The 14,178-nt window shown below is 39.0% G+C and overlaps 1 pseudogene; it reads left to right on the forward strand.

Annotated features, from left to right (window-relative positions):
• Positions 1 to 6,592: 6,592 nt before the first annotated feature.
• LOC100615670 (cation-dependent mannose-6-phosphate receptor-like) lies at positions 6,593 to 7,533 on the forward strand (annotated as a pseudogene).
• Positions 7,534 to 14,178: the final 6,645 nt, after the last annotated feature.

Consider the following 14,178-nt stretch of genomic DNA (forward strand, 5'->3'; position numbering starts at 1 on the left):
GGCCTTCAATAAATTTCAACACCGCTTCATGCTAGAAACTCTCAAGAAACTAGGTATTGATGGAACGTATCTCAAAATAATAAGAGCTATTTATGACAAACCCACAGCCAATATCATACTGAATGGGCAAAAGCTGGAAGCATTCCCTTTGAAAAATCCACACAAGACAAGGATGCCCTCTCTCACCACTCCTATTCAACATCGTATTGGAAGTTCTGGCCAGGGCAATCAGGCAAGAGAAAGAAATAAAGGGCATTCAGATAGGAAGAGAGGAAGTCAATTTGTCTCTCTTTGCAGAGGGCATGATTGTATATTTAGAAAACCCCACCTTCTCAGCCCAAAACCTCCTTAAACTGATAAGCAACTTCAGCAAAGTCTCAGGATACAAAATCAATGTGCAAAAATCACAAGCATACCTACATGCCAATAATAGACAAACAGAGAGCCAAATCATGAGTGAACTCCCATTCACAGTTACTATAAAGAGAATAAAATACCTAGGAATCCAACTTACAAGGGATGTGAAGGACCTCTTCAAGGAGAACTACAAATCACTGCTCAAGGAAATAAGAGAGGACACAAACAAATGGAAAAGCATTCCATGCTCATGGATAGGAAGAATCAATATTGTGAAAATGGCCATACTACCCAGAGTATAGATTCAATGCTGTCCCCATTAAGCTACCATTGACTTTCTTCACAGCATTAGAAAATACTACTTTAAATTTCATGTGGAACCAAAGAAGAGCCCGTATAGCCAAGACAATTCTGAACAAAAAGAACAAAGCTGAAGATACCATGCTACCTGACTTCAAACTATACTACAAGGCTACAGTAACCAAAACAGCATGGTACTGGTACCAGAACAGATATATAGACCAATGAAACAGAACGGAGGTCTCAGATGTAATGCCACACATCTGCAACCATCTGATCTTTGATGAACCTGACAAAAACAAGCAATGGGGAAAGGATTCCCTATTTAATAAATGGTGCTGGGAAAACTGGCTAGTCATATGCAGAAAACTGAAACTGAACCCTTCCTTACATCTTATACAAAAATTAACTCAAGATGGATTAAAGGCTTAAACGTAAGACCTAAAACCATAAAAACCCTAGAAGAAAACCTAGGCAACACCATTCAGGGCATAGGCATGGGCAAAGACTCCATGACTAAAACACCAAAAGCAATGGCAACAAAAGGCAAAATTGACAAATGGGATCTAATTAAACTAAAGAGCTTCTGCACAGCAAAAGAAACTATCTTCAGCATGAACAGGCAACCTAAAGAATGGGAGAAAATTTTTGCAATCTATCAATCTGATAAAAGGCTAATATCCAGAATCTACAAGGAACTTAAACAAATTTACAAGAAAAAAACCACTCCATCAAAAAAATGGGCGAAGGATATGAACAGACACTTCTTAAAAGAAGACATTTATGTGGCCCACAAACATATGAAAAAAAGTTCATCATCACTGGTCGTTAGAGAACTGCAAATCAAAACAACAATGAGATACCATCTCATGCCAGTTAGAATGGAGGTCACTTAAAAATCAGGAAACAACAGATGCTGGAAAGGATTTGGAGAAATAGGAATGCTTTTACACTGTTGGTGAGGGTTTATACTAGTTCAACCATTGTGGAAGACAGTGTGGTGATTCCTCAACGATGTAGAGCCAGAAATACCTTTTGACCCAGCAATCCCATTACTGGATATATACCCCAAGGATTAGAAATCATTTTACTATAAAGACACATGTGCATGTATGTTTATTGCAGCACTGTTCACAATAGCAAAGACTTGAAACCAACCGAAATGCCCATCAATGATAGACTGGATAAAGAAAATATGGCACATGTATACCATGGAATACTATGCAGCCATATAAAAGGATGAGTTCATGTCTTTTGCAGGGACATGGATGAAGCTGGAAACCATCTTTCTCAGCAGACTAATACAGGAACAGAAAACTAAACACTGCAAGTTCTCTCTCATAAGTGGGAGTTGAACAATGAGAACTCATGGACACAGGGAGGGGAACATCACACACCAGGGCCTGTCAGAGGCTGCATGGCTAGGGGAGGGATAGCATTAGGAGAAATACCTAATGTACCTGACAGGTTGATGGGTGCAGGAAACCACCATGGCACATGTATACCTATGTAACAAACCTGCACGTTCTGCACATGTATCCCAGAACTTAAAGTATAATAATAAAAAAGAACAAAAAATTAATAACATTTCTATGTGCCAACAGTGAACAATATGAAAAAGAAATTAAAAGGTAATCCCATTTCCAATAGCTGTAAAAAAAATAAAATATCTAGTAATTATCAAACAAGTGAAAGATCTCTACAATGAAAACCATCAAACATTGATGCAAAAAATTGAAGAGGAGACACACAAAAATGGAAAGATATTCCATGTCCATGTGTTGTAAGAATAAATATTGTTAAAATGTCCATGCTACCCAAAGCAATCTATAAATTAATTGCAATCCCTATGAAAATACCAATGACGTTCTTCACAAAAATAGAAAAAGCTCTAAAATCTATGTTGCACCACAAAATACCCAGAATACCCATAACTATCCTAAGCAAAAAAGGAAAAAAAAAAAAAACTGGAGGAATCATATTACCTGACTTTAAATTATACTGCAGAGCTATAATAACCAAACAGCACAGTAGTGGCAGAAAAACAGACACATAGACTAGACCCATGAAACAGAGTAGAGAACCCAGAAACAAATCCATACATCTACAGCGAACTCACTTATGATAAAGATGCCTAGGACGTACATGGGGTAACAAACAGTCTCTCCAATACTGAGAGAAAAACTGGATACTGAGAAAACTGGATACTCATATGCAGAAGAAGGAACTAGACCCTATCTCTTGTCATATACAGAAATCAAATCAAAATGAACTAAAGACTTAAATCTAAAATTTCAAACCATGAAACTACTATAAGAAAACATTGGAGAAACTCTCCAGGACACTGAACATGGCAAATATTTCTTCAGTAATACCCCACAAGCACAGGCAACCAAAGAAAAAATGGACAAATGGGATTGCATCAAGTTAAAAAGCTTCTGCACAGCAAAGGAAACAATCAGTCAATAAAGTGAAGAGACAACCCACAGAATGAGAGAAAATATTAGCAAACTACGCATTTGTCAAGAGATTAATAACCAGAATATGTAAGGAACTCAAGCAATTATATAGGAAAAAATATTATAATCCAATTAAGAAAAAGATCCCAAGATCTGATACACATTTCTCAAAAGAAGACATACAAATGGCAAATGGGTATATAGGAGGGTGCCCAACATCATTGATCATCAGAGAAATGCAAATCAAAACTACAATGAGATATCATCTCACCTCAGTTAAAATGGCTTTTATCCAAAAGTCGGCCAATAACAAATGCCTGGGGAGGATGTGGAGAAAAGGGAACCCTCGTACACTGCTGGTGGAAATGTAGGTTAGTAAAACCGCTATGGATTACAGCTTGGAGGTTCCTCAAAAAATTATAAATATAACTACCATACAATCCAGTAATTCCACTCCTAGGTGTATATGTAAAAGTAAAGAAATTAGTATATAAAAGAGATCTGCATTCCCATGTTTATTGAGGCACTATTTACAATAGCCATGATTTGAAAGCAATCTAAGTGTCCATCAACAGATGAATGAATAAAGAAAATGTGGTACATATACACAGTGGAGACCTATGTAGCCATAAAAAGAATGAGATCCAGTCATTTGTAACAACATGGATCGAAGTGGAAGTCATTATGTTAAGTGAAATTAGTCAGGAACAGAAAGACAAACATCGCATATTCTCACTGATTTATGAGGGCTAAAAATTAAAACAGTTGAACTCATGGAGACAGAGTGTAGAAGGCTAAGAAGGGAAATCAGGGGGTGGAGGGGGATTCAAGAGGGTTAATAGGTACAAAAAGTAGTAGAAAGAATGAATGAGACCTAGTATTTCCTAGCACAACAGCATGACTATAGCCAAAAATAATTTAATTGTACATTTAAAAACAAGTAAAAGTATAATTGGATTGTTTGTTACACAAAGGATAAATGCATGAGGTAATGGGAACCCCATTTACCCTGATGTGATTATTATGCATTGCATATCTGTATCAAAATATCTCATGTAACCCATAGAAATATGCACCTACTATGCACCCAGAAAAAGTTAAAATTAAAAATTTTAAAAACCCAGTTATACAGAAATCATACACAAAAATGTGCATACTATGTGATTCCATTGGTACAAATTGCTGAAACAGGCTAAAGTAATCTAAGATGATAGCGGTCAGAACAGTTGCTTGTTCTGGAATGGGGACGTATTGATGAGGAAGAGGATAAGGGAACTTTTTGGAATGTTGGAAATGTTTGATACCTTGTTCTGGGTAGTAGTTAAAAAGTGTATACATATGTAAAATGTTATCAAAGTAAAACAAAAGCTAGAAAAAGCAGTGGTAGTCAGTACTTTGTTTTCCACCCATCTGCTATGTACCTTCCCATACAGGGCTTTCCCAAATTCACCAATTTCAATATTTATACCAGAATGAATACCAACAAGTTTTGTGTATGCTCTGACAACTTGGTTTCCCCCTTGTCCCTGAGCTGCCCAGACAAGGAAATAACCTGGGTACTTGTTAAAACACTTGTAATCAATTTCAGCAAAGTTAAAAAAAAAATAAAAAACTTAGCCCCTAATGTAACTGACCATATAGCCCTCCCCAGTGTACAGAGCTTTATGTGCTGTGCCTGGACTATGTAAAGAAAATTAAAACTGGATTTGTAACAAAAGGGCTAAAGTGTCAAACCACTAAAAGCAGAAAATTCCCATTGCAACACAATGCCAACTCTCACACTGGTTTATGATGAGAGAAAGCAAAGATTTACAATATACTTCTCATAAAGTTTTGACAGTCACTGAACTGGGACCTCAGGGGGCCAGCTCAGAGGTTCTACATCATTACCTATAGAGAGGGGGCAAAGAGAGAGACTGCTTAGTCACAGAACAGTCTTTGTCTTTAGAGGACTCTCACACCTGGACTTCCTGAGCTCTGTGACTTGGGATTTTCAATATTTATACCAGAATCAAAGCAAGAAGTGAGTTAGACCCTCAGCCCAAGCTCAGAGTTGTCATGTACTGTGTTAGTCCATTCTCGCACTGCTATAAAGACATACCCGAGACTGAGGGTAATTTATAGAGGAAAGATGTTTAATTGACAGTTCCACATTGCTGGGCAAGCCTCAGGAAACTTATAATCATGGTGGAAGGTGAGAGAGAAGCAAAGGCATGTCTTACATGGCAGCAGGTGAGAGAGAGTGAGAGAGTGAAGGGTACGAGCCCCGTCTAAAACCATCAGATCTTGTGAGAACTCACTCACTATGTGAACAGCATGGGAGAAACCACCCCCATGATCCAGTCATCTCCCAACATCTCCTGCCCTTGACAAATGGTGATTATGGGGATTACAATTCAAGATGAGATTTGGGTGGGGCACTGAACCTAACCATATCATATACCAACTGCAGATGAATTGCTTATAGTCACTCTTCTGGCATCCTTGGAAGCTTTACAAGCTAGGTTATGCTTCAGTAAGAAGCAATCTCAAAATTTCAGTGGCTTATAATAAATGTTTGCTTCTTGCCATACTACATGTCCAAAATAGGTTGGTAGAAGGGCAGTGTAGATGGTTCTACTCATAGTAAATCTTAGTTGACCTCACTCTGGGACACTAGTCAATAGAAAAGGAACCATCTGGGATGTTGCCAGTCAACAAAGCATATGGGAAAGGGAATGTGGCAAAGCAAGCACTGTTTCTTTAAGCTTCCACCTAGAAGTCACACATGTCACTTCTGCTCATAGTTCGTTGACTGAAGCAAGTCATATGTCTAAGCCTGATTTTTGAAGGAGTAGGGAAGTATAACCCTTCTAAAGGCAGAGATGCTGCAGGGAGGGACACTGAATATGGATGAGCAATGTAATAATCTACCAGAGAAGTCATAACAAATATGTGTTAAATCTTGAATAAATTACATAATAGATACTCTCTGAACATGAAAGTCTAGGCAGCTCATGAAAATACCCACTGCCCACTGGCTGGCTGCTTACTGTGCCTCAGAAACCACCGGTGGCACAAAATTCATTTTGTGGGGCTTAAAATATTGCACTACCAGAAGTCATTGGCTACCAGAGAGCAAAACCCCAGGGTAAGTAAGCTAGCAAATCCCTGAGGTAGTGACTGCACATTAACCTGTATCAAATTAGTATAATATTCATATTCATTGTCCTACAATGTGCTGTTATCATTGAAAGCAGACAGCACAGCCTTAGACATTTTATTTAATGCCTACTATATGCCAGGCACTATGTAGGCTATTTCACATCTATATCTTTCTTTCTTCTCTTGCCAATTCCAATTTAAATATAATGCAAAAGGTTATGAGTTGACACTGACTCTAGGACTGGGGTTCACATCTAGCCCCATGTCCCAGCCTCAGACAGGTATTTGCTGGAGAATTCTGAGACTTTCCTATTCCCCTTGCCTGTAGCAAGATGTCCCTTTTCTACAGCTACCAAAAGGCTAGACTGCCACTGCTGCTACTCCTGGCTGTGGCAGAAAGACAGTGCTGTCACACCAAAGAAAAAACCTGTGACCTGGTAGAGAAAAAGGTAAAGAGTCAGGGAACAAGTTGGCTCTACTGAAGTGGCTGAAACCAGTGTTTAACAAAAGCTTTGAGAGCACTGTGGACCAGGGCCCAGATATATACATATACATGTTCAGGGCATGCTGGGAAGCTAGTAATCACATATCTGGGGCAGGCCTAGTGCCAATCAATAAAAGTAACAGGGAGGAGGTAGGCAGACCCAACCAGACTCATGTCTTCAATGGAAGTAATTGGATCATGCTGATCTATAAAGAGGGTGATGAATACAACAACCACTGTAGCCAGAAGCAGCATTGTCATGCAGCAGTGATAATAGGAGTAAAGACTATCAACACACCCTAGTGGGCAATTTTAATCCTGTGTCTGAGGAGGAAGACAAAGTCCAAGATTTTTTCTACCTCTTTGAGATGGATAGGAGCCTGATCTATTCCCCGGAGATCTCCCACCTCGGGATGGGTTCTGTCTTACTTATCATGTTTGCATCACTGATGGCTGTCTATGTTATTAGGGGGTTCCTATTCCAGCAACTGATGGTGGGAGCCAATGGAATTGAACAGATTCCCTGGCTTAGCCTTCTGGCAAGCTCTTCACAACCTTGTAAAAGATGGTTGTTACTTGGTGTGTCATTCTAAGCCCTGAAATGTGCCTGCTGTATACGGTTGTGTGAGGGATGACCAGTTGGGGAAGGAGTCAGAAGAAAAGGATGGTCATTTATCACCAATGGGATTGTACTTTAAATATCTAACCTCTTCTTCAATTTCCCAAACCAGAGCATACTCTGACATATTTCTCAAGAATCTCCACTTCAGTCTCTCACCACACCCTTAATATCGCTCTTGCTTTCCAGTTTGCTTTTAATTTGCATCCTCTTTTCATTAGTCAAATTGCCTTACCTTTGTTCCCTATTTTCTATTTTTTTCTCTGGAGAGTTACAGTTTAGAATAGAGCTAATATAGTGGAAGACAGTGTGGCGATTCCTCAGGGATCTAGAACTAGAAATACCATTTGACCCAGCAATCCCATTACTGGGTATATATCCAAAGGAATATAAATCATGCTGCTATAAAGACACATGCACACGTATGTTTATTGCAGCACTACTCACAATAGCAAAGACTTGGAACCAACCCAAATGTCCAACAATGATAGACTGGATTAAGAAAATGTGGCACATATACACCATGGAATACTATGCAGCCATAAAAAAGATGAGTTCATGTCCTTTGTAGGGACATGGATGAAGCTGGAAACCATCATTCTCAGCAAACTATAGCAAGGACAAAAAACCAAACACCGCATGTTCTCACTCATAGGTGGGAATTGAACAATGAGAACACTTGGACACAGGAAGGGGAACATCACACACTGGGGCCTGTTGTGGGGTGTGGGGAGAGGGGAGGGATAGCATTAGGAGATATACTTAATGTAAATGACGAGTTAACGGGTGCAGCACACCAACATGGCACATGTATACATGTGTAACAAACCTGCGCGTTGTGCACATGTACCCTAGAACTTAAAGTATAATAAAAAATATAAAAAAAGAATAGAGCTAATATAATAAGTCCTATAAAAACAGAGGCTATTGTACTATCTCTTGGTATCAGTAGGTACTTGTAGTGGGCAAAATGGTGTGGCAGTCTCCCTGACTCTGCTTTTAAATATATTTTCACAAGTTTTTAAAACACAGGATTTCTTTAATTTAAAAGAAAAATTGTCATGTACTGCCCATAGTCACAAAGCTAGTCCAATAAGTCATAACAAGTGCAGGGGAAGAGCAACACTTATGATGCCACCTGGAGAGAGAAATGTACAGGGACAGCAGCAAGACATTGGGTGTGGGGGGTGAGGGGCAGTATGCACTTCATAAGGCAGAAGAAATCTGCCCAAAGAAAAAAATTCCAATAATAGATTTGGCCTACTTTATACTTCTTCCTAGAACCACCTCTTTCTTAATCTGCACGTGGGATTGGGTAGTGTTTTGTTTCTTTATTTTTTTTTAATATGAGGGAAATAACCAACCCGATTATCCAGAGGGGTCCTTTGCAGAATCGTCTCCAGGGAGCTGTAGAAATTTCTTTCAGAAGACAACTGTCATGGAGTCTCGCCTGCCAATCAATCAGCTTCCTGCCAGTGGCTACTGGCACACTTGTATGATTATGCATTTATTGAATTATAAAGCCTGCCAGAGTGGTTTTAGCCCTTTCTACCACATAATGGATAACTCAGCAGGAAAGTGAAGTTTAAAAGCCATGTATGGTAGGTCACACCTGATCATGGCACCTTCCCTTCCAGAAAGAAGAAAAAAATAGAACATGGATTGCAAAGTTAATGAAGATTAATAAGAGGATTTCTCACCAAAAGGACAGCACCAGTGGGGTCCTCAGGTGTTTAGCAAATCCTTTCCATACCACACAGGCATTCTTCTTATTCATTTATCCATTCATTCAACATATATTTATTGAGCATCTATTGTGTTCCAGGCATTGCGTTAGGTGCTAGAGAGGAAACAATAGACAAAATAGATCTGACCCCCACCTTTATCAAGCTTACAGTCTAGTGGAAATATGCTACAGACATAACAAATGCACAAATAGATATGGCATCACAAATTAGGGTGAGTGCTGTGAAGAAATTGGACAGGGTTGCAATTGAAAGCAAAAGAAGGAGGCCCATTTTAGAGATGGTCAAGGAAGATATCTTTGAGGAGGTGACATTTAGGCTGAGACAGGAAGGATACAAAGCACCCAACATGATAAGCAGCTAAATGTTTACACAGCTTTAAGGTGTCTCTCCACAGATTGCATACTAATAATTAAGGAAAAAGTAGTAAATTTGTAAGGGAGAAACCAGGTAACCTCTTGATCAGAAGATCAAAATTAATATCACCAATGAGGACAAGATGAATATTTTGTGCCTTCATATGTGATATCCCAAGATGAACACAACATTGCTTATATAGAATTCTGGCATAACCTGAATTTAGTAGTGAGAAATAACAAACCCAAAATGAGAAGCATTTTATTTTATTTTTTTAGGGCATTTTATTTTATTTTATTTTTTATTTTTTATTATACTTTAAGTTTTAGGGTACATGTGCACAACGTGCAGGTTTGTTACATATATATATGTGGCCATGTTGGTGTGCTGCACCCATTAACTCGTCATTTAACATTAGGTATATCTCCTAATGCTATCCCTCCCCTCTCCCCACACCCCACAACAGGACCCAGTGTGTGATGTTCCCCTTCCTGTGTCCAAGTGTTCTCATTGTTCAATTCCCACCTATGAGTGGGAACATGCGGTGTTTGGTTTTTTGTCCTTGCTATAGTTTGCTGAGAAAGATGGTTTCCAGCTTCATCCATGTCCTTACAAAGGACATGAAGTCATCATTTTTTATGGCTGCATAGTATTCCATGGTGTATATGTGCCACATTTTCTTAATCCAGTCTACCACTGTTGGACATTTGGGTTGGTTCCAAGTCTTTGCTATTGTGAATAGTGCTGCAATAAACATACGTGTGCATGTGTCTTTATAGCAGCATGTTTTATAATCCTTTGGATATATACCCAGTAATGGGATGGCTGGGTCAAATGGTATTTCTAGTTGTAGATCCCTGAGGAATCGCCACACTGTCTTCCACAATGGTTGAACTAGTTTACAGTCCCACCAAAAGTGTAAAAGTGTTCCTATTTCTCCACATCCTCTCCAGCACCTGTTGTTTCCTGATTTTTTAACGATCGCCATTCTAACTGGTGTGAGATGGTATCTCATTGTGGTTTTGATTTGCGTTTCTCTGATGGCCAGTGATGATGAGCATTTTTTCATGTGTCTTTTGGCTGCATAAATGTCTTCTTTTGAGAAGTGTCTGCTCATATCCTTTGCCCACTTGTTGATGGGTTTTTTTTGTTTTTCTCTTGTAAATTTGTTTGAGTTCATTGTAGATTCTGGATATTAGCCCTTTGTCAGATGAGTAGATTGCAAAAATTTTCTCCCATTCCATAGGTTGCCTGTTCACTCTGATGGTAGTTTCTTTTGCTGTGCAGAAGCTCTTTAGTTTAATTGGATCCCATTTGTCAATTTTGGCTTTTGTTGCCATTGCTTTTGGTGTTTTAGACATGAAGTCCTTGCCCATGCCTATGTCCTGAATGGTATTGCCTAGGTTTTCTTCTAGGGTTTTCATGGTTTTAGGTCTAACATTTAAGTCTTTAATCCATCTTGAATTAATTTTTGTATAAGGGGTAAGGAAGGGATCTAGTTTCAGCTTTCTACATATGGCTAGCCAGTTTTCCCAGCACCATTTGTTAAATAGGGAATCCTATCCCCATTTCTTGTTTTTGTCAGGTTTGTCAAAGATCAGAGGGTTGTAGATATGTGGCATTATTTCTGAGGGCTGTGTTCTGTTCCACTGGTCTGTTCCATATATCTGTTTTGGTACCAGTACCATGCTGTTTTGGTTACTGTAGCCTTGCAGTATAGTTTGAAGTCAGGTAGCGTGATGCCTCCAGCTTTGTTCTTTTGGCTTAGGATTGACTTGGCAATGTGGGCTCTTTTTTGGTTCCATGTGAAATTTAAAGTAGTTTTTTCCAATTCTGTGAAGAAAGTCATTGGTCGCTTGATGGGGATGGTATTGAATCTATAAATTACCTTAGGCAGTATGGCCATTTTCATGATATTGATTCTTCCTATCCATGAGCACAGAATGTTCTTCCATTTGTTTGTATCCTCTTTTATTTCATTGAGCAATGGTTTGTACTTCTCCTTGAAGAGGTCCTTCACGTCCCTTGTAAGTTGGATTCCTAGGTATTTTATTCTCTTTGAAGCAATTGTGAATGGGAGTTCACTCATGATTTGGTTCTCTGTCTGTTGTTGGTGTATAAGAATGCTTGTGATTTTTGCACATTGATTTTGTATCCTGAGACTTTGCTGAAGTTGCTTATCAGTTTAAGGAGATTTGGGGCTGAGACGATGGGGTTTTCTAGATATACAATCATGTCATCTGCAAACAGGGACAATTTGACTTCCTCTTTTCCTAATTGAATACCCTTTATTTCCCTCTCCTGCCTGATTGCCCTGGCCAGAACTTCCAACACTATGTTGAATAGGAGTGGTGAGAGAGGGCATCCCTGTCTTGTGCCAGTTTTCAAAGAGAATGCTTCCAGTTTTTGCCCATTCATTATGATATTGGCTGTGGGTTTGTCATAAATAGCTCTTATTATTTTGAGATACGTCCCATCAATATCTAATTTATCGAGAGTTTTTAGCATGAAGTGCTGTTGAATTTTGTCAAAGGCGTTCTGTGCATCTTCTGAGATAATCATGTGGTTTTTGTCATTGGTTCTGTTCATTTGCTGGATTACATTTATTGATTTGCGTATGTTGAACCAGCCTTGCATCCCAGGGATGAAGCCCACTTGATCATGTTGGATAAGCTTTTTGATGTGCTGCTGGATTTGGTTTGCCAGTATTTTATTGAGGATTTTTGCATTGGTGTTCATCAGGGACATTGGTCTAAAATTCTCTTTTTTTGTTGTGTCTCTGCCAGGCTTTGGTATCAGGATGATGCTGGCCTCATAAAATGAGTTAGGGAGGATTCCCTCTTTTTCTATTGATTGGAATAGTTTCAGAAGGAATGGTACCAGCTCCTCCTTGTACCTCTGGTAGAATTCAGCTGTGAATCCATCTGGTCCTGGACTTTTTTTGGTTGGTAAGCTATTAATTATTGCCTCAATTTGAGAGCCTGTTATTGGTCTATTCAGAGATTCAACTTCTTCCTGGTTTAGTCTTGGGAGAGTGTATGTGTCGAGGAATTTATCCATTTCTTCCAGATATTCTAGTTTATTTGCATAGGGGGGTTTATAGTATTCTCTGATGGTAGTTTGTATTTCTGTGGGATCGGTGGTGATATCCCCTTTATCATTTTTCATTGCATCTATTTGATTCTTCTCTCTTTTCTTCTTTATTAGTCTTGCTAGTTGTCTATCAATTTTTTTGATCTTTCAAAAAACCAGCTCCTGGATGCATTGATTTTTTGAAGGGTTTTTTGTGTCTCTATTTCCTTTGGTTCTCCTCTGATCTTAGTTATTTCTTACCTTCTGCTAGCTTTTGAATTTGTTTGCTCTTGCTTCTCTAGTTCTTTTAACTGTATTGTTAGGGCGTCAACTTTAGATCTTTCCTGCTTTCTCTATGGGCATTTAGTGCTATAAATTTCCCTCTACACGCTGCTTTGAATGTGTCCCAGAGATTCTGGTATGTTGTGTCTTTGTTCTTGTTGGTTTCAAAGAACATCTTTATTTCTGCCTTCATTTCGTTATGTACCTAGTAGTCATTCAGGAGCAGGTTGTTCAGTTTCCATGTAGTTGAGCGGTTTTGAGTGAGATTATTAATCCTGAGTTCTAGTTTGATTGCACTGTGGTCTGAGAGACAGTTTGTTACAACTTCTGTTCTTTTACATTTGCTGAGGAGTGCGTTACTTCCAACTATGTCGTCAATTTTGGAATAGGTGTGGTGTGGTGCTGAAAAAAATGTATATTCTGTTGATTTGGGGTGGAGAGTTCTGTAGATGTCTATTAGGTCCACTTGGTGCAGAGCTGAGTTCAATTCCTGGATATCCTTGTTAACTTTCTGTCTTGTTGATCTGTCTAATGTTGACAGTGGGGTGTTAAAGTCTCCCATTATTATTGTGTGGGAGTCTAAGTCTCTTTGTAGGTCACTCAGGACTTGCTTTATGAATCTGGGTGCTCCTGTATTGGGTGCATATATTTAGGATAGTTATTTCTTCTTGTTGAATTGATCCCTTTACCATTATGTAATGGCCTTCTTTGTCTCTTTTGATCTTTGTTGGTTTAAAGTCTGTTTTATCAGAGACTAGGATTGCAACCCCTGCCTTTTTTTTGTTTTCCATTTTCTTGATAGATCTTCCTCCATCCCTTTATCTTGAGCTGATGTGTGTCTGTGCACGTGAGATGGGTTTCCTGAATACAGCACACTGATGGGTCTTGTGCTAAAGATCTTGTGGATAAAGAGCACACTCTTTATCCAATTTGCCAGTCTGTGTCTTTTAATTGGAGCATTTGGCCCATTTACATTTAAGGTTAATATTGTTATGTGTGAATTTGATCCTGTCATTATGATGTTTGCTGGTTATTTTGCTCGTTAGTTGATGCAGTTTCTTCCTAGCCTTGATGGTCTTTACAATTTGGCATGTTTTTGCAGTGGCTGGTACCAGTTGTTCCTTTCCATGTGTAGTGCTTCCTTCAGGAGCTCTTTTAGGGCAGGCCTGGTGGTGACAAAATCTCTCAGCATTTGCTTGTCTGTAAAGGATTTTATTTCTCCTTCACTTATGAAGCTTAGTTTGGCTGGATATGAAATTCTGGGTTGAAAATTCTTTTCTTTAAGAATGTTGAATATTGGCCCCCACTCTCTTCTGGCTTGTGGAGTTTCTGCCGAGAGATCCGCTGTTAGTCTGATGG

Source organism: Pan troglodytes, chromosome X (assembly GCF_028858775.2).
Source record: "Pan troglodytes isolate AG18354 chromosome X, NHGRI_mPanTro3-v2.0_pri, whole genome shotgun sequence".
Taxonomy (NCBI): domain Eukaryota; kingdom Metazoa; phylum Chordata; class Mammalia; order Primates; family Hominidae; genus Pan; species Pan troglodytes.